The 23,550-nt window shown below is 45.3% G+C and overlaps 1 long non-coding RNA gene across 1 annotated transcript in view; it reads left to right on the top strand.

Moving 5' to 3' along the window:
• The first annotated feature begins 628 nt into the window (after positions 1 to 628).
• The window catches only part of LOC138662025 (uncharacterized), a 158,522-nt gene continuing 135,600 nt past the window's right edge, over positions 629 to 23,550 (top strand). The window contains exon 1 of the long non-coding RNA XR_011317995.1: positions 629 to 1,346. This is a non-coding gene — a long non-coding RNA (uncharacterized lncRNA). The remainder of the gene's footprint in view (positions 1,347 to 23,550) is intronic.

The raw sequence follows: 23,550 nt of genomic DNA, 5'->3' as shown, positions 1-23,550 counted from the left end.
CGAAACGTTTGTGAACATTGTGAATATTGTATGTATTAAACACTTTGTTGCATCAGACTCCCCAGAGTGTGCCTAAGTATATCTTTATCGTATTTTATGGTCTGGGCACCTACTATCAGGCACCTCTGATTTTTTTTATATGCACAGATTCGGTTGGTGAAAAAAATTGCTCATCTTCACTGCCCCATTGAATAACGTTGGTCCGAGTGATGTTCATTTTGTTTCACATTCAGCACTTGACCAAACCCTAAACGGGTAATTTCACTTCAACTCAATCTACTCAATCTACTCAATCTACGTGGATAGCAAAGAAGGACTAATAGAGATAATGGAAGACAACGACAAGACATTATTTGTGTTTGTGTATTCTGTTTTTTATTGCTCGTTTCACTGTTATTAAAAATACAACCGAAAAATGTATGAAAAATGTTCTCAAGACCAGAGCTGAGGATTTAGGTAATAATGTGCAACCAAGGAGCCAAAAATGATTGTGGCAATTGTCAGGAGATTGATTTGACTGCTTCTCCTATAATTCATCATGATTATCAGCAATGTTGGATATATTTATATAACACGTATGTTTAGCATATATTCTGTCCCCAATTGACCTCGTCATCTTGTATCTTAGGGCAGAAGATGGCACTTCATCTTCAAAATGGTCTGAAGAACAATAGCTGACATGCGTTAACCTATATAATTGCAGTGACCTGCAATGTCTACAGACCTTCGCTGTCAGCTGCTTATTGCAGATGCCCCCCGCCTGTCCGTAAGCCGTCACATAATACTGGGCAGTGATGGAGAGGTGACTGCCAAACCGGCTGCAAACTGAACAAAAGCTTCATGCCAGTATTTAGGCAAGAAAATGAGACTATTTGTGCGAATTGTTTGCAAGATCATTTCTTATTAGTGTTCTCTCTCCCGTCTCCTCCTCCACCACCACCACTGCCTCCACCTCCTCCTCTCTGTTCTCTCAATGCTCTTGAGCATCCCTGTCTCCAAATGAGGTGGAGCTAACGCTAGCAGATTTCTATCCTAAGACCATAGAAAAGTGAACTTATTCAAAGCAATCTCTCCCGTTACAGACATCAGTCTGGGCTTCACACCTCTCTAAGTCTATTGGAAGCAAATGCTTGGATCATAACAAGCCATACACAAAGAGGGGACTTGCAAGGATTGGGAGGTGGCTCATACAAGAACACTGCTGGCATTATTAAATATAGAAAGGAATTATGCACGGATTTCCGGGAGCAAAAGTTGTTTTCCATCAGGATATTGGAGATGATTACTATACTGGGTATCTGCAATGTAGAGAAGTGGCTCCAGGTGAAGGCATCATATACTGAAAGGTAAATATTAAGCCTCATCATGAGGACTGATAATATACTGAGTGCATAGATATTATGTGTAAGTGCACTGCATGTACTGCACTACAGGATATGCTGAGACAATATTAGAGATAAAAAGTGTTATGTCAATTTCCGCATAGAACAAAAGACTTGAATTGCGCTAGGTTGGATTATGCATTTGATACCAGATGTCATAAATTATTTCTCAAAATCTGTACACCCTGGGTACACTCTCACTGCTGTCCTTAGATCATAAAATGAAGTGATTGGTACAGCAGTCACATTCATTGGATTTGCTGAAATGCCAGTTAATTTCTATCACTGTGAAACAGAACTAAGGAAACACGTTAATGTACAGATTGTACCGTTTAGACGGATTCTCTGTCGAAAATATTTCACACAGGGGAATCACATGGTTACCTTGTGATAGGTAACATGTGATGAAGGGGAGATTGCTCTCACCAAGGTGCCAGCGTCTTAATTAATCACTTCTTGCTTATAGAGTCTAGTAATAAACTTCCTATCCTGTAGAGCGTGTGATCAGCAATCTGTAATATTAGCTAGTCTGTGTAATGATTTGTCCAGTATCTGGAATATTAGGCGTTACTTCATGACCTGTAACAAGAAATCATATGCCATTTTTAGACTATATACTTGTGGCTGATGTGCTGTAAGGGACAGGCTCTCCTCCCTTCACCATCCTATATTCTGGGCATCAGAACCAGAGCCATCAGGTCAGGAACACTTCTGCTGCGAGGATCATTGACCTATACTAGCAGCAGATGTCTAGCTGGTAGTGCCCTATATTTTGCCACTGATGTCCAATATATTAGCATGCAATGTTCACTGGAAATTGCACTGGATAGAGGTCAATGACCTGCTTGAGGGGAGAGTTGATGGCTTATTGGTCCTTCTTCCCTTCCCAGAACATAGGACGCTGTAGAGGCAACACACTGAATACAAATGTACATTTATACAAAGCAATATACTGTTACAGTTTTGTATATGGTATGGTATACACCTCTAATGTATGAAGGATAGACCCTAATAAACTAATAAGGGGTGATGTATTAGTAATGCGAAAATATTTTCCTAACCAGAATATTAGATTGATGCTTAGGTTCTTGTGTTAAAAGGCATATGTCAGCTTGATATTATGGCAGCTACTTGATAACTTGAGCCTTATTTAATGCTGTTATGCTATGCACTGGAGAGATCTTGGGTGTTCAATCATCAGCGAAATCTGACAGCAATAAATTCTAGAGGGCATGAAGAACAGAGACTCTGATAAGTGAGCAGGAGCATGAACAAGTTAACCTGATTTACGGGTGACAGCATATTAAGACATACAAATGCTGCCTCTGACTATGCCAGCTGGTCAACTCTTTATTTGATGTCACCATTTTATTAAGTTATAAAAGGGAAGCTTTCCATTTTTTACTGGAAATATAATAATAATGAACCGTGCATGTGGGTAAAATAACTTACAGCGTTAAAATGTTAATTTCCATGTGGAGGTTGTAGATGGAGATCACCAGATATTTTGACATGTTGACATAAATCTCCATTTACATTGCATATGTTTTCTGCACTTAAAGTAGCTTGTATAAACCACAGAGAGAGAAAGCGTTATTTCCTTATAACATGCTAGTAATGGAAATGCATCCTACTGTGAGATATGCAACTGCAGAAAACTGCAGAAAATTTCAAAGTGACCAGTAAAACCAGAATACAGACTACTGTCAGTGGAATTCTGCAGTCTGCAAATTATTTTGTAGATGTAGGTAGAGGTTGCTTCTTCTGATAGGTTTACGGGACAGCCATGAGAAGGTTTAGATGTAACCTTTCAAGTTATTATCAAAATGTGCCAGGCAGAACAGTGATTCTTGTAGCACGGTATAGTAATGAAGTGTTCATGGTGTACAGACCATCAAAATGCATTATGATTGCTCTATCCCAATACACTGACAGCATGACAGTGGGAGTCAAATTCCCTGAAGTAGTGACTTCAGAAGAATCCAAAGCAATGGTAACTCATCTCCCAAGGCGTAATTACTAAAAGCTGAATATCTTATATGACCTTTATTGATGCCATAGTTACATGAAAACTTTTTACACACAGCAGGGACTACTTGACTTTTAAATTGCTCAAGAGCCCTAGTTATCAACCTTTGGTACATTTACCCTTGAGAGTCAATGCCATGTCCCTAGGAGTTATTGTTGCTTATGCTCAGTATATGGTCATAGCAGTGATCCTACTGTGGGCAATTTATTTTCGGATGTGGTACTTGGTTAAAAAAATTATTCAAGGACACGAAAGTAAAACTGGTAAAAAGTAAACTGTATACTGAAGGTAATTATGCTTTTGTTGCCACTGGGTATGATTTGCCACCAGGTTTATAAATCCAGATTTAGAAAGAGTCTACTGAGAGGATGAGGGCATGGCCAAGAGAGACTTACAAATTCATCATAATTTACACCACAAAGACAGAGTAAATTATGAAAAGCCTACGCCAGCCCCTGCCGGTAAGATTTCTTTCAGTCCCGAATGATAAAGTCGAGTTTGAAAAAATGCAGCAAATTCATTAAAGAGGTGCACACCCCACACACTCTTACTACAGTATTCCCTTCATAAGGACTGATGCACAAATCAACAGTCTTAATGATTCACGGCCTTGGTTTATAGTTGTTAAGATTGAAAAAAGTCCATCATGCCCAACCTATAATCCTAACCTGTCAATGTCGATTAAGGCAAAAGTCCCATGAGGCAAATATATGACAATAAGACCAGTTCCATGGATTAACATCCAATCTCTGTAAATTATTATTATTTATTGTTATAGTGCCATTTATTCCATGGCGCTTTACATGTGAGGAGGGGTATATATAATAAAAACAAGTACAATAATCTTAAACAATACAAGTCATAACTGGTACAGGAGGAGTGAGGACACTGCCCGTGAAGGCTCACAATCTACAAGGGATGGGTGAGAATACAGTAGGTGAAGATAGAGCTGGTCATGCAGCGGTTTGGTCGATTGGTGGTTACTGCAAGTTGTAGGCTTGTCGGAAGAGGTGGGTCTTCAGGTTCTTTTTGAAGGTTTCGATGGTAGGCGAGAGTCTGAATTGTTGTGGTAGAGGGTTCCAGAGTAGGGGTGATACGCGAGAGAAATCTTGTATACGATTGTGGGAAGAGGAGATAAGAGGGGAGTAGAGAAGGAGATCTTGTGAGGATCGGAGGTTGCGTGTAGGTAAGTACTGGGAGACGAGGTTACAGATGTATGGAGGAGACAGGTTGTGGATGGCTTTGTACGTCATGGTTAGGGTTTTGTAGTAGAGTCTCTGGGCAATAAATCTACCTGTAATATAAATAACATGTAATATTCTAGTTTTTAAGAGGTAGTGTTAGGGGTCGAGTTCCCGCCTCTGCATGGGGGGAATCTCAGGCCATCTCCGCTGTGGTCTCCCATTCTTCTCCTGCCACAGTGGAGTCTGCTCAGCCGAGACGTCGGTCCGAGCGTCTCGCTCAGTCTGACTCTGTGCAAAGGGTAACTGCTGCCTTTCCAGCTTCTGCCATTGTAGCCAGTACTGGGCAGCAGCGAGCAGACGTTTTTGAGACTAAGTCCTGCTTTTTCCCTTCTGAGCATGCCCAGGGTAAGATCTCTTGTTGGAGATCAAGAGTCACATGCTTAGATACTGTAGCTAATCCCATTGGTCCTCTAGGAAGGTCCTGAAGGTGCTCAACTTCTGTGGCAGCCTCCCATTGGTCCTTCTGGGAAGATCCTGTACTTGTTGCAGCTATAAAAGGTTTGCATGACCGCATGGCCATGCGCTAGTATTAATCCAAGTTATGTGCTTTGCACCAGTGTGGTTGTTTGTGATTGTATTCAGGGACCCGGCTGAAATAAGCCCCTAGAATACCGGCACCTCTGGTGAGGAGATTGTGCGATTGTATTCAGGGACCCAGCTGAAATAAGCCCCTAGAATACCGGCACCTCCAGTGAGGAGATTGTGTATTTGCATTACCACTGACTGCTATCAGTTCGGCAGTTAGCTTGTGCTCCTGTGAGTCTAACAAGTTTGCTGGTGACAGTAAGCTATGTCGGGGATTCGTGAGTCAGTGCTCCATACATCTAGAGCTCCCGGCTGCACGTTTTCCTACGGAACGGGCGAAAGTGGGATTTATTTTATCCCTTTTGTCGGGCAGGGCGCTGGAGTGGGCAACGCCGCTGTGGGAGCGTGAAGATCGTGTGGTGCAGAGTGCTCCTCTCTTCCTGGATGCTCTGAAACAGGTTTTTTTAGGACCTCGTGTCACCCACGATATCGCGCTCCAATTGTTGGCAATTACACAGGGTTCGTCCATGGTCAGCCAGTTCGCGTCTAATTCCGGACTCTGGCCTCTGCGCTGGAGTGGCCGGATAAAGTCCCTTTTCTGGTGTTCTGGAAAGTACTGGCAGACCATGTGAAGGACGCCTTGGCCACCAGGGAGATTCCCGCCACACTGGAGGAGCTCATTTCAATATCTACCCGCATCGACCTCCGTTTCAACAAGCGGAGGTTAGAGCGGACCCAGTGTAGGCAGATATTTCAGCTGGCTCCCACCTTCGCCAGACCTCTAGAATCTTCCGTTCAGGCATCCGATTCCCATGAGGCCATGGAGGTTTCTCGAGCGGGACCAAAGTCTCGGACCGCTCGAGTACCCGTGGTTTGTAAAAATTGCCAACAGCTAGGACATTATGCCAATAAATGTCCACGGCGGTCGGGAAACGATCGCGTCAAGGAACCATTGGAGGAGGTTCACTAGACACAGCGGCATTTTCCTCTAAGCTGTCCTTTAAAGGGACAATCACGTTTGGCTCATCCACTCTAACAGTTGAGCTTTGTGTGGACTCCGGAGCAGAGGGGAATTTCATGTCCTCTGCTTTTGCTCTGCACCATGCAATACCTCTGGTGATGCTCACCAAACCGGTGACTGTTAGAGTAGTGAATGGGTCGACACTTCCCTCACAAATCACACACATACTGTCCCTTTCATGTTATCCATGTCCCCTTCCCACCAGGAGATTATTTCCCTTCTTGTCCATCCCGAGGGAATGGACGAGATTCTGCTGGGAATACCCTGGCTCCGTTTCCACTCCCCACATATAGAGTGGACCTCTGGGAGGATATTGGGTTGGAGTGAATCATGTAAGGGCAGATGTGTGGGGGGAGTGCGTTCAGGTTTCCACTACCGAGATACCCGCAGATCTTTCTTCCCTTCCCAAGTGCTATTGGTCCTATGCAGACGTGTTATCCAATAAGGCTGCAGAGACCCTTCCGCCTCACCGCCCCTATAACTGTCCTATTGATCTCATGCCTGAAGCAGAACCTCCTCGGGGATGGGTCTATCCCCTCTCTCTCCCGGAAAAGGAGGCTTTGTCCCAATACATGCAGGAGAATTTGGAAAGAGGGTTCATTAGGAAGTCAGTGTCACCTGCAGGGGTGGGGTTCTTCTTCGTGCAGAAGAAGAACGGAGAATTACGTACATGCATAGATTACCGGGGTCTTAACGCCATCACTGTTAAAAATAAGTACCCGTTGCCACTAATTTCTGAGCTCTTTGATAGGCTACGGGGAGCAAGGGTATTTACCAAATTAGATCTGCAGGGTGCTAATAACCTGATTCGCATCCGTGAGGGGGACGAATGGAAGGCGGCTTTTAATACCAGGGATGGGCACTATGAGTATCTGGTGATGCCCTTTAGGCTCTGTAATGGCCCAGCCATTTTCCAATACTTTGTTAACGATATCTTCCGGGATATGCTCTCCACCTCGGTCGTAGTCTATCTGGATGATATTCTCATCTTCTCTCCAGATATTGACTCCCACCGGAGAGATGTTGGCAGAGTCTTCGACCTCTTACGGGCAAATTCCCTCTATGCAAAGTTGGAGAAGTGTATGTTTGAGCAGGAGTCTTTAGCTTTCCTGGGCTATATCATCTCCACCCAGGGATTGGCTATGGATCCTGCCAAACTACAGGCTGTGATGGACTGGCAAGAACCCCATTCTCTTTAAGCGGTGCAGCGCTTTATGGGGTTCATTAATTACTATCGCCAGTTCATTCTCCACTTCTCAACCTTGTTAGCTCCCTTGGTAGCCCACACCAAGAAGGGAGCAAATCCCAAATTGTGGTCTGAGGAGGTCTCCAGGGCTTTCTCTTCTATTAAGTCTCATTTTGCTAGCACTCCCATCCTACATCGTCCCGATGTTGATAAGCCATTTATAATGGAGGTGGATGCCTCATCCGTTGGTACTGGAGCAGTCCTCTTCCAAAAGGATGCTCAAGGTCGTAAGCATCCTTGCTTCTTTTTTTCCAAGACCTTCACACCAGCGGAGAGGAATTATTCCATCGGGGACAGGGAGTTACTAGCAATGAAGTTGGCCTTCTCGGAGTGGAGACATCTTTTGGAGGGGGCTCGCTTTGCCTTCAAAGTCTTCACGGACCACAAAAATTTGGTATATTTACAAACAGCCCAGCTGCGGAATTCTCGTCAGGCCAGATGGTCCTTGTTCTTCTCCCGGTTCCACTTCACCCTCCATTATCTCGCTGGGGAGAACATTTGTGCTGACGCCCTCTCTCGCTCCATTGTGTCTTCTGAGGAGGAGGAAGGGGAGCTTCAGCTTATTGTCCCTTCTGAGAGCCAGAGAACCATAGCTCTGGTTTTGCTAGAGTCAGTGCCTCCAGGCAAGACTTTTGTACCAATTAACTTGCGACCGGAGGTTCTCTCTTGGGCTCATTCGTCCAGGGTGGGTGGACATTTTGGGACAAAGAGGACATCTGAGCTGCTGGCGAGGACATACTGGTGACCACATATGGTCCGTCACGGAGATTGTATATGGTAAAGCACGTGTGCACAACTGCTACTGGTGCAAAGGTAGGCTTCCACACCTTGTAGTATATAAAGAAAAAACCTTGCACTCAACTTAAATGCTCTGGTGAGATTTTAATGTAGTATCCATTAATGGGTACTACATTAAAATCTCACCAGAGCATTTAAGTTGAGTGCAAGGTCTTTTCTTTATATGGAGATTATATTCGGGCATGTGTCTCCTGCGCCAAAAATATGTCTCCTCGACAACGGCCAGCTGAGTTACTTTATCCCTTGCCTGTGGCAGACGGGCCCTGGGAGAAGGTCAGGATTGACTTTGTGGTGGGCTTGCCCAAATCTCGGGGCTGTACCATCATTTGGGTTATCACCGATCATTTTTCTAAAATGGTGCACTTGGTGCCGCTTCAACAGCTAACTTCTGCATGGGCCTTGGCAGCGTTGTTTATAAAACACATCTTCTGCCTACACGGTATGCCGGACAAAATTGTCAGTGACCGGGTCTCCAGTTTGCATCTGGGTTCCGGAGAGAGGTTTGTCGTCTTCTCAGCATTGAGTTGAATCTCTCTTCTGCATATCATCCCAAGATGAATGGGTTGGTAGAGAGGGCCAACCAGACCTTGGTCACATATCTGCAACATTTTGTCTCAGCCAGACAGGATGACTGGGCATCCTTGCTATCGTGGGCGGAGTTTGCGCTGAACAACGCCGCAGCCGACTCAACTGGACAGACCCCATTCCTCCTTAACTATGGTCAGCATCCGCGGTTACCTGTGCCTATGCCCGTGTCTTCCGCCGACTCCAGGGTGGCAGACTGGGCTGTGGAGGCATGGGACATTTGGGACCGCACTCAGGATGCCATTTGGGCCTCCAAGGAGAGAATGAGGTCCTCCGCCGATGCACATCGGCACCCCATTCCGACCTTTGCTCCTGGCAACTTAGTGTGGCTCTCCGCCTGTAACATCAGGCTGCGAGTTAAGTCCACTAAGTTTGCACCTCGCTGCTTGGGCCCTTTCAAGGTCCTCGAACAGGTTAACCTAGTGGTCTACCGTTTGGCCCTTCCCGCCACGCCTGGATATCATCGACACCTTTCATGTGTCCCTCTTGAAGCCCATATACATGTCCCAGTTTTCTGAGTCATCTGCTGGGACATTGGGTTCGTCTTCGGACGATTACGAGGTGAACACTATTTTGGGGTGCAAGGTGGTACGTGCCAAAAAATTTTATTTGGTGGACTGGAAGGGTTATGGTCCTGAGGACAGGTCCTGGGAGCCTGCTGGGCACAATCAGGCTCCGCAGCACATTGCTGCCTTCAAGTGTAGCGAGGTCCAAGGAGGGGAGGGCCATGTTGGGGGTCGAGTTCCCGCCTCTGCACTGGGGGAATCTTGGGCCATCTCCGCTGCGGTCTCCCATTCTTCTCCTGCCGCAGTGGAGCCTGCTCAGCCAAGGCGTCGGTCCCAGCATCTCGCTCAGTCTGACTCTGTGCAAAGGGTAACTGGTGCCTTTCCAGCTTCTGCCATTGTAGCCAGTACTGGGCAGCAGCGAGCAGACTTTTTGGGACTAAGTCCTGCTTTTCCCCTTCTGAGCATGCCCAGGGTAAGATCTCTCATTGGAGATGAAGGGTCACATGCTTAGATACTGCAGCTAATCCCATTGGTCCACTAGGAAGGTCCTGAAGGTGCTCAACTTCTGTGGCAACCTTCCATTGGTCCTTCTGGGAAGTTCCTGTATTTGCTGCAGCTATAAAAGGTTTGCATGACCGCACGGCCACGCGCTATTATTAATCCAAGTTATGTGCTTTGCGCCAGTGTGGTTATGTGTGATTGTATTCAGGGACCTGGCTGAAATAAGCCCCTTGAATACCGGCACCTCTGGTAAGGAGATTGTGTGTTTGCATTACCACTGACTGCTATCAGTTCGGCAGTTAGCTTGTCCGCCTGTGAGTCTTACAGGGCGCAGTGCTTTCCTTTCTCGGCTACTCTGTGAAGTAACAGAGCTAGCCTACACCGCCAAATAGTGCCACCATTCACTAGCAGCAGGTTCCTCCTGCACGGTGTACCCCGGGCTGAGAATGCACCAATAATAATAAACATCCATATTTATTTGGTGCATTCCGCTAGCCCTAACAGGTAGTGGTAAAGTTTATCGCTCTTAAGGCTCTTTCAGACTAGTGTACTTTCCATCTGTGTGATGTCCATGTGCACCACAGACCACACAGGAAAAGAACATGGGCCCATTATAGTCAGTGTGCCAGTGCACATGGACGATTTTCCACACAGACCAATCTTCTGAGTGGGGGAAAGAAAAATAAAACAAAAACAAAGCATGTACTATAGGGAATCCTTGTTTGATGATGATTAAACTTCCTTGCTCTAGAGATAGAGGATGCCCCCTTGTTACAGTTTCAGGCCTAGGTGTAAGAAGATCATTAGAAATATCTCTGTTCTGTTCCTTCTTAGATTTGCACATTGTAATTAGATGATAGTCGGCTTTGGTCTCGCAATCCAACCATTTTGTCCACTAGGTTTGTTCACCTCATGTCCTTTTTACACACTGGAGCCCCGAACTGTGCACAACACTCCTATAGTTATATGAAAAATTTTGGGCACTAGGGTTGAGCGAAACGGGTCGAACATTTTCAAAAGTCGCCGACTTTTGACAAAGTCGGGTTTCATGAAACCCGATCCGACCCCTGTGCGGTGTCGGCCATGCGGTACGCGACTTTCGCGCCAAAGTCGCGTTTCAATGACGCGAAAAGCGCCATTTCTCAGCCAATGAAGGTAAACGCAGAGTGTGGGCAGCGTGATGACATAGGTTCTGGTCCCCACCATCTTAGAGAAGGGCATTGCAGTGATTGGCTTGCTGTCTGCAGCGTCACAGGGGCTATAAAGGGGCGTTCCCGCCGACCGCCATGTTACTGCTGCTGATCTGAGCTTAGGGAGAGGTTGCTGCCGCTTCGTCAGAAGCAGGGATAGCGTTAGGCAGGGTCCATTAACCACCAAACCGCTTGTGCTGTAGCGATTTCCACTGCCCAACACCACCTTCGGTGTGCAGGGACTGTGGAAGCTACATTTTTTTTTTTTCCCCCTCAGCGCTGTAGCTCATTGGGCTGCCCTAGAAGGCTCCCTGATAGCTGCATTGCTGTGTGTACGCCGCTGTGCAAACCAACTGCTTTTTTCAAAGCACAAATCCTCTTGTTCCTTCCTTTCTGCACAGCTATCTTTTTGGTTTGTACACACTTTTTATTTAATTTGTGCATCAGTCCACTCCTTATTGCTGCCTGCCATACCTGGCTGAGATTACTGCAGGGAGATAGTAATTGAAGGACACTCCCTGTTTTTTTTTTTTTTTTTGTGGGAGATTAAGATTGACATTTCTGCTAGAGTGCCATCCCTGTCTATGTCATCTCTCACTCAGTGGGCCATAGAAAGCCTATTTATTTTTTTGCTTGATTTGGGTTATAAAATCTACCTGAAAAAATCACTACATCAATCAGTGGGAGAAAAATATTGGCCTCTGGGCTTGTGTGCCACTCTTGACTCCTGTGTGCATCATCACTCACTCAGTGGGCCATAGAAAGCCCATTTTTTTTTTCTTTGCTTTATTTGGGTTCTAAATTCTACCTGAAAAAATCAATAAATCAATCAGTGGGAGATTAATATTGGCCTTTGGGCTTGTGTGCCTGTCCTAAGCGTGCCATCTCTCTCTCTCTCAGATAGTGGGCCATAGAAAGCCTATTTATTTATTTTTTTTTTTAATGGGTTTATAAATTTTCCCTGGAAAAAAAAAAAAAAAGTGGGAGATTAATATTGGCCTCTGGGCTTGTGTGCCAGTCCTGAGCGTGCCATCTCTCTCACAAATAGTGGGCCATAGAAAGCCTATTTATTTATTTTTTTTTGGTTTTATAAATTCTCCCTTAAAAAAAAAGGGAGATTAATATTGGCCTTTGGGCTTGTGTGCCAGTCCTAAGCGTGCCATCTCTCTCTCTCAGATAGTGGGCCATAGAAAGCCTATTTATTTTTTTATTTTTTTAATGGGTTTATAAATTTTCCCTGGAAAAAAAAAAAAAAAGTGGGAGATTAATATTGGCCTCTGGGCTTGTGTGCCAGTCCTGAGCGTGCCATCTCTCTCACAAATAGTGGGCCATAGAAAGCCTATTTATTTATTTTTTTTTGGTTTTATAAATTCTCCCTTAAAAAAAAAGGGAGATTAATATTGGCCTTTGGGCTTCTGTGTGCCAGTCCTAAGCGTGCCATCTCTCTCTGTCTCTCAGATAGTGGGCCATAGAAAGCCTATTTATTATTTTTTTTATTGGGTTTATAAATTTTCCCTGGAACAAAAAAAAAAAGTGGGAGATAAATATTGGCCTCTGGGCTTGTGTGCCACTCCTGACTCCTGTGTGCGTCATCTCTCACTCAGTGGGCCATAGAAAGCCTTTTTTTGTTTTATTTGTTTTCTAAATTCTCCCTGAAAAAATCATTTTATTTTCTTTGGTTTCTAAATTCTTCCTGAAAAATCATTTTATTCTATTTTTTTTTTCCTAAAGTCTCCCTGAAAAAAAAACAAAAAAAAAACAAATCAGTGGGAGATTAATATTGCCCTTTCTGCTTGTGTGCCAGTCTTGACTCCTGGGTGTGCCATCTCTCTCTCTCTCTCTCCAATTGTGGGCCATAGAAAGCCTATTATTTTTTTAGCTTGATTTGGGTTCCAAAATCTACCTGAAAAAATCACTACATCAATCAGTGGGAGATAAATATTGGCCTCTGGGCTTGTGTGCCACTCCTGACTCCTGTGTGCGTCATCTCTCACTCAGTGGGCCATAGAAAGCCTTTTTTTGTTTTATTTGTTTTCTAAATTCTCCCTGAAAAAATCATTTTATTTTCTTTGGTTTCTAAATTCTTCCTGAAAAAATCATTTTATTCTATTTTTTTTTTCCTAAAGTCTCCCTGAAAAAAAACAAAAAAAAACAAATCAGTGGGAGATTAATATTGCCTTTTCTGCTTGTGTGCCAGTCTTGACTCCTGGGTGTGCCATCTCTCTCTCTCTCTCCAATTGTGGGCCATAGAAAGCCTATTATTTTTTTAGCTTGATTTGGGTTCCAAAATCTACCTGAAAAAATCACTACATCAATCAGTGGGAGATAAATATTGGCCTCTGGGCTTGTGTGCCACTCCTGACTCCTGTGTGCGTCATCTCTCACTCAGTGGGCCATAGAAAGCCTTTTTTTGTTTTATTTGTTTTCTAAATTCTCCCTGAAAAAATCATTTTATTTTATTTGGTTTCTAAATTCTTCCTGAAAAAATCATTTTATTCTATTTTTTTTTCCTAAAGTCTCCCTGAAAAAAAAAAAAAAAAAAAAATCAGTGGGAGATTAACCCCTTTACCCCCAAGGGTGGTTTGCACGTTATGGACCGGGTCAATTTTTACAATTCTGACCACTGTCCCTTTATGAGGTTATAACTCTGGAACGCTTCAACGGATCCCGGTGATTCTGACATTGTTTTCTCGTGACATATTGTACTTCATGATAGTGGTAAAATTTCTTTGATATTACCTGCGTTTATTTGTGAAAAAAACGGAAATTTGGCGAAAATTTTGAAAATTTCGCAATTTTCCAACTTTGAATTTTTATGCAATTAAATCACAGAGATATGTCACACAAAATACTTAATAAGTAACATTTCCCACATGTCTACTTTACATCAGCACAATTTTGGAACCAAAAATTTTTTTTTGTTAGGGAGTTATAAGGGTTAAAAGTTGACCAGCAATTTCTCATTTTTACAACACCATTTTATTTTAGGGACCACATCTCATTTGAAGTCATTTTGAGAGGTCTATATGATAGAAAATACCCAAGTGTGACACCATTCTAAAAACTGCACCCCTCAAGGTTCTCAAAACCACATTCAAGAAGTTTATTAACCCTTCAGGTGCTTCACAGGAATTTTTGGAATGTTTAAATAAAAATTAACATTTAACTTTTTTTCACAAAAAATTTACTTCAGCTCCAATTTGTTTTATTTTGCCAAGGGTAACAGGAGAAAATGGACCCCAAAAGATGTTGTACAATTTGTCCTGAGTACGCTGATACCCCATATGTGGGGGTTAACCACAGTTTGTGCGCATGGCAGAGCTCGGAAGGGAAGGAGCGCCATTTGACTTTTCAATGCAAAGTTGACTGGAATTGAGATGGGACGCCATGTTGCGTTTGGAGAGCCACTGATGTGCCTAAACATTGAAACCCCCCACAAGTGACACCATTTTGGAAAGTAGACCCCCTAAGGAACTTATCTAGAGGTGTGGTGAGCACTTTGACCCACCAAGTGCTTCACAGAAGTTAATAATGCAGAACCGTAAAAATAAAAAATCATTTTTTTTCACAAACATTATCTTTTCGCCCCAAATTTTTTATTTTCCCAATGGTAAGAGAAGAAATTGGACCACAAAAGTTGTGGCACAATTTGTCCTGAGTACTCTGATACCCCATATGTGGGGGTAAACCATTGTTTGGGCGCATGGGAGAGCTCGGAAGGGAAGGAGCGCCGTTTGACCTTTCAATGCAAAATTGACAGGAATTGAGATGAGACGCCATGTTGCGTTTGGAGAGCCACTGATGTGCCTAAACATTGAAACCCCCCACAAGTGACACCATTTTGGAAAGTAGACCCCCTAAGGAACTTATCTAGAGGTGTGGTGAGCACTTTGACCCACCAAGTGCTTCACAGAAGTTTATAATGCAGAACCGTAAAAATAAAAAATCATTTTTTTTTCACAAAAATTATCTTTTCGCCCCCAATTTTTTATTTTCCCAATGGTAAGAGAAGAAATTGGACCACAAAAGTTGTGGCACAATTTGTCCTGAGTACTCTGATACCCCATATGTGGGGGTAAACCATTGTTTGGGCGCATGGGAGAGCTCGGAAGGGAAGGAGCGCCGTTTGACCTTTCAATGCAAAATTGACAGGAATTGAGATTGGACGCCATGTTGCGTTTGGAGAGCCACTGATGTACCTAAACATTGAAACCCCCCACAAGTGACACCATTTTGAAAAGTAGACCCCCTAAGGAACTTATCTAGATGTGTGGTGAGCACTTTGACCCAATAAGAGCTTCACAGAAGTTTATAATGCAGAGCCGTAAAAATAAAACAAAATTTTTTTCCCACAAAAATAATTTTTTAGCCCCCAGTTTTGTATTTTCCTGAGGGTAACAGGAGAAATTGGACCCCAAAAGTTGTTGTGCAATTTGTCCTGAGTGCGCTGATACCCTATATGTGGGGGAGAACCAGCGTTTGGGCGCATGGGAGGGCTCGGAAGGGAAGGAGAGCCATTTGGAATACAGACTTAGATGGAATGGTCTGCAGGCGTCACATTGTGTTTGCAGAGCCCCTAATGTACCTAAACAGTAGAAACCCCCCACAAGTGACCCCATATTGGAAACTAGACCCCCCAAGGAACTTATTTAGATGTGTTGTGAGAACTTTGAGCCCCCAAGTATTTCACTACAGTTTATAACGCAGAGCCGTGAAAATAAAATAAAAAATTTCCCCTCAAAATTATTTTTTAGCCCCCAGTTTTGTATTTTCTCGAGGGTAAAAGGAGAAATTGGACCCCAAAAGTTGTTGTCCAATTTGTCCTGAGTGCGTTGATACCCCATATGTGGGGTGAACCAGCGTTTGGGCGCATGGGAGGGCTCGGAAGGGAAGGAGCGCCATTTGGAATGCAGACTTAAATGGAATGGTCTGCAGGCGTCACATTGCGTTTGCAGAGCCCCTAATATACCTAAACAGTAGAAACCCCCACAAGTGACCCCATGTTGGAAACTAGACCCCCCCACGAACTTATCTAGATGTGTTGTGAGAACTTTGAGCCCCCAAGTGTTTCACTACAGTTTATAACGCAGAGCCGTGAAAATAAAAAATCTCTTTTTTTCCCACAAAAATTATTTTTTAGCCCCCAGTTTTGTATTTTCCCAAGGGTAACAAGAGAAATTGGACCCCAAAAGTTGTTGTCCTATTTGTCCTGAGTACGCTGATACCCCATATGTTGGGGTAAACCCCTGTTTGGGCACACGGGAGAGCTCGGAAGGGAAGGAGCACTGTTTTACTTTTTCAATGCAGAATTGGATGGAATTGAGATCGGTCGCCATGTCGCGTTTGGAGATCCCCCTGATGTGTCTAAATAGTGGAAACCCCCCAATTATAACTGAAACCCTAATCCAAACACACCCCTAACCCTAATCCCAACGGTAACCCTAACCACACCTCTAACCCAGACACACCCCTAATCCTATTCCCAATCGCAAATGTAATCCAAACCCTAACCCTAACTTTAGCCCCAACCCTAACTGTAGCCTTAACCCTAACCCTAGTCCTTACCCTAGCCCTAACCCTAGCCCCAACCCTAACCCTAACCCTAGCCCTAGCCCTAACCCTAACCCTAACCCTAGTCCCAACCCTAACCCTAGCCCTAACCCTAGCCCTAACCCTAGCCCTAGCCCTAACCCTAACCCTAGCCCTAACCCTAGCCCTAACCCTAGCCCTAATCCTAGCCCTAACCCTAGCCCTAGCCCTAACCCTAGCCCTAGCCCTAGCCCTAACCCTAACCCTAGCCCTAACCCTAGCCCTAACCCTAGCCCTAACCCTAGCCCTAGCCCTAACCCTAACCCTAACCCTAGCCCTAGCCCTAACCCTAACCCTAGCCCTAACCCTAATGGGAAAATGGAAATAAATACATTTTTTTCATTTACTTTTATAGCGGGTTTTTTAGCGGATTTTTATGATTGGCAGCCGTCACACACTGAAAGACGCTTTTTATTGCAAAAAATATTTTTTGCGTTACCACATTTTGAGAGCTATAATTTTTCCATATTTGAGTCCACAGAGTCATGTGAGGTCTTGTTTTTTGCGGGACGAGTTGACGTTTTTATTGGTAACATTTTCGGGCACGTGACATTTTTTGATCGCTTTTTATTCCGATTTTTGTGAGGCAGAATGACCAAAAACCAGCTATTCATGAATTTCTTTTGGGGGAGGCGTTTATACCGTTCCGCGTTTGGTAAAATTGATAAAGCAGTTTTAATCTTCGGTTCAGTACGATTACAGCGACACCTCATTTATATCATTTTTTTATGTTTTGGCGCTTTTATACGATAAAAACTATTTTATAGAAAAAAATAATTATTTTTGCATCGCTTTATTCTGAGGACTATAACTTTTTTATTTTTTTGCTGTTGTCACTGTATGGTGGCTCGTTTTTTGCGGGACAAGATGACGCTTTCAGCGGTACCATGGATATTTATATCCGTCTTTTTGATCGCGTGTTATTCCACTTTATGTTTGGCGGTATGATAATAAAGCATTGTTTTTTGCCTCGTTTTTTTTTTTTTTTTCTTACGGTGTTTACTGAAGGGGTTAACTAGTGGGCCAGTTTTATAGGTCGGGTCGTTACGGACGCGGAGATACTAAATATGTGTACTTTTATTGTTTTGTTTTTTTTATTTAGATAAAGAAATGTATTTATGGGAATAATATATATTTTTTTTTTTTCATTATTTAGGATTTTTTTTTTTTTTTTTTTTTTTTTACACACTTGGAAATTTTTTTTTTTACTTTTTTACTTTGCCCCAGGGGGGGACAATACAGATCGGTGATCTGCCAGTTTGCACAGCACTCTGACAGATCACCGATCTGTCTGAGAGCAGTGCAGCGTTACCAAGTGCCTGCTCTGAGCAGGCACTTGGTAAGCCACCTCCCTCCCTGCAGGACCCGGATCCGCGGCCATTTTGGATCCGGGACTTACTGCAGGGAGGGAGGTAGGAGACCCCTGGAGCAACGCGATCACATCGCGTTGCTGCGGGGGTCTCAGGGAAGCCCGCAGGGAGCCCCCTCCCTGCGCGATGCTTCCCTGCACCGCCGGCACATCGCGATCATCTTTGATCGCGGTGTGCCGGGGGTTAATGTGCCGGGGGCGGTCCGTGACCGCTCCTGGCACATAGTGCCGGATGTCAGCTGCGATAAGCAGCTGACACCCGGCCGCGATCGGCGGCGCTCCCCCCGTGAGCGCGGCCGATCGCGCTGGACGTAATATTCCGTCCTTGGGAATTAAGGCCCACCCCACATGGACGGAATATTACGTCCAACGGCAGAAAGGGGTTAATATTGCCCTTTCTGCTTGTGTGCCAGTCTTGACTCCTGGGTGTGCCATCTCTCTCTCTCTCTCCAATTGTGGGCCATAGAAAGCCTATTATTTTTTTTAGCTTGATTTGGGTTCCAAAATCTACCTGAAAAAATCACTACATCAATCAGTGGGAGATAAATATTGGCCTCTGGGCTTGTGTGCCACTCCTGACTCCTGTGTGCGTCATCTCTCACTCAGTGGGCCATAGAAAGCCTTTTTTTGTTTTATTTGTTTTCTAAATTCTCCCTGAAAAAATCATTTTATTTTATTTGGTTTCTAAATTCTTCCTGAAAAAATCATTTTATTCTATTTTTTTTTTTCCTAAAGTCTCCCTTAAAAAAAAAAAAAATCAAATCAGTGGGAGATTAATATTTACATTTGTGCTTCAGTGACAGTCCTGCGTGTGTGGCATCTCTCTCATTTGTTGCCACCAACAACAGAGTGTGTAACATTGTGCCTGATTTTCGTTGTGGTCTCACTCACCTGTAAAGGGGTAGCTAAATCATACTGAAGTTATAGCTCACCGTGTAATTTGTGTGACAGCAACAAATACCGTTAGTTTGTTTACGTTTTTAAAACAATGAGGAAGTATGGTGGAAGAGGTCGTGGCCGGGGGCGTTCATTGTCAGCTGGTAATGAGGGTAGTGGTAGTGGTGGAGCATCAGCTGGTCGTGGGAAAAAAAATATTGCACCTAAGTCTGGAGCTGTGGAGCCAGGTTCGTCGTCTGGCTACACAAGGCCTCGAACGCTCCCTTTTCTGGGAGTAGGAAAACCGCTTTTAAAGCCGGAGCAGCAAGAGCAAGTTTTGGCTTATCTTGCTGACTCAGCCTCTAGCTCTTTTGCCTCCTCTCGTGAAACTGGTAAATGTCAAAGCAGCGCGTCGTTAGTGGATGTTCACGGTCAGGGACAAGTCGCTTCCTTGTCCTCTTCAGCAAAAACAACAACAGAGAAGAATGCAGCAGGCGACACAACGGGTTACTCCATGGAGCTCTTTACACATACCGTCCCTGGCTTAGAAAGTGAAGCAGTTAACAGTCCATGCCCATTACAAGTTGAATCTGACATGGAGTGCACTGATGCACAGCCACAGCCAGACTACTATGCTGGTCCTTTGACTCAGACCACAACATTGCCCTCACAGGGTAATGATCAAGAATCAGACCCTGATGAGACTATGTTGCCCCATCACGAACGCTATACCACCGACCGACACGGTGACACAGACGAAGTTGCACACGAGCTACAAGAAGAGGTAATAGATGACCCAGTTCTTGACCCCGATTGGCAGCCATTGGGGGAACAGGGTGCAGGCGGCAGCAGTTCTGAAGCGGAGGAGGAGGGGCCGCAGCAGGCATCAACATCGCAACAGGTTCCATCTGCCGGGCCCGTATCTTGCCCAAAACGCGTGGCAAAGCCAAAACCTGTTGGAGGACAGCATGGCCATCTGGTTAAAGCTCAGTCTGCAATGCCTGAAAAGGTATCCGATGCTAGAAAGAGTGCAGTCTGGCATTTTTTTAAACAACATCCAATTGATCAGCGCAAAGTCATCTGTCAAAAATGTTCAACTACCTTAAGCAGAGGACAGAATCTGAAAAGTCTCAATACAAGTTGCATGCATAGACATTTAACCACCATGCATTTGCAAGCCTGGACTAACTACCAAACGTCCCTTAAGGTTGTAGCACCCTCGGCCAATGAAGCTAGTCAGCAACGCAACATCCCTTCCGGCAGTGTAGGGCCACCATTTTCCGCACCACCTGCAGTATCTGTGCAGGTTTCTTTGCCAGGCCAAAGCAGTCAGGGTCAGGGAATCACCAGTTTCGTAGTAGGAAACACTGCATCTAGGGCACCGGTGGCAACAATACCATCTCCCACCGTCTCTCAGTCTGCCATGTCCACCGGCACCCCCGCTAGTTCCACGATCTCCAGCTCTCCAGTCCAGCTCACCCTACATGAGACTATGGTTAGAAAAAGGAAGTACTTAGCCTCGCATCCGCGTACACAGGGTTTGAACGCACACATAGCTAGACTAATCTCGTTAGAGATGATGCCCTACCGGTTAGTTGAAAGCGAAGCTTTCAAAGCCCTGATGGACTACGCTGTACCACGCTACGAGCTACCCAGTCAACACTTTTTTTCCAGAAAAGCCATCCCAGCCCTCCACCAGCATGTTAAAGAGCGCATCGTCCATGCACTCAGGCAATCTGTGAGCACAAAGGTGCACCTGACAACAGATGCATGGACCAGTAGGCATGGCCAGGGACGTTACGTGTCCATCACGGCACACTGGGTAAATGTGGTGGATGCAGGGTCCACAGGGGACAGCAAGTTTGGGACAGTTCTGCCTAGCCCACGGTCTAGGAAACAATTGGCTGTAGCCGTTCGCACCCCCTCCTCCTCCTCTTCGTCCTCCTGCAGAAGCGAGAGCTCGTCCACAGACCGCAGTCGCACAACCACTCCATCCGCAGCTGCCACTGTTGCACACCAGGTCTCCCATTATGGGGCAGCTACTGGCAAACGTCAGCAGGCTGTATTGGCTATGAAGTGTTTGGGCGACAACAGACACACCGCGGAAGTTCTGTCCGAGTTCTTGCAGAAAGAAACGCAGTCGTGGCTGGGCACTGTAGATCTTGAGGCAGGCAAGGTAGTGAGTGATAACGGAAGGAATTTCATGGCTGCCATCTCCCTTTCCCAACTGAAACACATTCCTTGCCTGGCTCACACCTTAAACCTGGTGGTGCAGTGCTTCCTGAAAAGTTATCCGGGGTTATCCGACCTGCTCCTCAAAGTGCGTGGACTTTGCTCACATATCCGCCGTTCGCCCGTACACTCCAGCCGTATGCAGACCTATCAGCGTTCTTTGAACCTTCCCCAGCATCGCCTAATCATAGACGTTGCAACAAGGTGGAACTCAACACTGCACATGCTTCAGAGACTGTGTGAACAGAGGCGGGCTGTTATGTTTTTGTGGGAGGATACACATACACGGGCAGGCAGTAGGATGGCAGACATGGAGTTGTCAGGTGTGCAGTGGTCGAAGATTCAAGACATGTGCCAAGTCCTTCAGTGTTTTGAGGAATGCACATGGCTGGTTAGTGCAGACAACGCCATAATAAGCATGAGCATCCCCCTAATGCGTCTGCTGATGCAAAGTTTGACGCACATAAAGGATCAGGCGTCTGCAGCTGAGGAAGAGGAAAGCCTTGATGACAGTCAGCCATTGTCTGGCCAGGGCAGTGTACAGGACGAGGTAGCGGGCGAAGAGGAGGAGGAGGACGAGGAGGATGATGGGGATGATTATATTTTTAATGAGGAAGCTTTTCCGGGGCCACTGGAAATTGGTGGCGCGGCAAGGCCGGGTTCTGGTTTTTTGAGGGACACAAGTGACGTGGATTTGCCTGAAACTGCCCCTCAACCAAGCACAACCGCAGATTTGAGAACTGGAACTTTGGCCCACATGGCGGATTATGCCTTACGTATCCTCAAAAGGGACACACGCATAACTAAAATGATGAATGATGACGATTACTGGTTGGCCTGCCTCCTTGATCCTCGCTATAAAGGCAAACTGCAAAATATAATGCCACATGAGAACTTGGAACTAATATTAGCAACCAATCAACTCTTGTTGACCGTTTGCTTCTGGCATTCCCTGCACACAGCGCCCGTGATCGTTCTCACACGAGCTGCAGGGGCCAGCAGACCAGAGGAGTTAGAGGGGCAGAAATCAGAAGTGGCGTTGGCCAGAGGGGTTTTCTGACCAGGTTGTGGAGTGATTTTGCTATGACCGCAGACAGGACAGGTACTGCAGCATCAATTCAAAGTGACAGGAGACAACATTTGTCCAGTATGGTTACAAACTATTTTTCATCCCTTATCGATGTTCTCCCTCAACCGTCATTCCCATTTGATTACTGGGCATCAAAATTAGACACCTGGCCAGAATTGGCAGAATATGCATTGCAGGAGCTTGCTTGCCCGGCAGCTAGTGTCCTATCAGAAAGAGTATTCAGTGCTGCAGGTTCAATACTAACAGAAAAAAGGACTCATCTGGCTACCCAAAATGTAGATGATCTAACCTTCATTAAAATGAACCACAACTGGATTTCGAAATCTTTTGCCCCACCTTGCCCGGCTGACACCTAGCTTTCCTATGAAAAGGTCTTGCCTGTGGACTATTCTGAATGCCTTTTCCAATCTCGTAATTTTCTGCACCTGATTGTCCAGCATACGACATGTTTACACCTCACTAAATGGCCAAACTCCCCACACGGGGCCGTGGTATCGACACTTGGCGACAGCACCCGTGAGAGTGCAGTTTGTCTGAAGAGGTGGGTGAGCCCGCTTTTGGTCGACGGCACTGCCACTGGGTCCCTCCTAGTACAATAAAGTGTCTCTGGCGGTGGTGGTGCGCACCCAACGTCAGATACACCGTTGTAATATGAGGGGCCCTGGGCCTGTACCGCCGGCCACAAGACAGTTTCCCCCCACCCCAGCTCAAACAGTGCTCTACCACTTGCAAAATTATCTCACAGCTCCACCAATGTTTAGTCTATGCGCTGACATCCTTCAATGCCTGCCACTGACAATACCATTGTATTGACATTTTTGTTATGTTAGGCCTTCGATGCCTGTCTGTGGTCACTCCTTCCACTAGGGCTCCACTGACCACACCACTGCTGCCCGTGTACCCCTGTAACCAATTTAAAATTGCCTACAGCCATGTGTTATTATTTTAGGCCTTCGATGCCTGTCTGCGGTGACTCCTTCCACTAGGCCTCCACTGACCACACCACTGCTGCCCGTGTACCCCTGGAACCAATTTAAAATTGCCTACAGCCATGTGTTATTATTTTAGGCCTTCGATGCCTGTCTGCGGTCACTCCTTCCACTAGGCCTCCACTGACCACACCACTGCTGCCCGTGTACCCCTGGAACCAATTTAAAATTGCCTACAGCCATGTGTTATTATTTTAGGCCTTCGATGCCTGTCTGCGGTGACTCCTTCCACTAGGCCTCCACTGACCACACCACTGCTGCCCGTGTACCCCTGGAACCAATTTAAAATTGGCTACAGCCATGTGTTATTATTTTAGGCCTTCGATGCCTGTCTGCGGTCACTCCTTCCACTAGGCCTCCACTGACCACACCACTGCT

Source organism: Ranitomeya imitator, chromosome 2, assembly GCF_032444005.1.
Source record: "Ranitomeya imitator isolate aRanImi1 chromosome 2, aRanImi1.pri, whole genome shotgun sequence".
Lineage (NCBI taxonomy): Eukaryota > Metazoa > Chordata > Amphibia > Anura > Dendrobatidae > Ranitomeya > Ranitomeya imitator.
The sequence above is the reverse complement of the archived record's forward strand: the minus strand, read 5'-3'. Positions and strand labels throughout refer to the sequence as shown.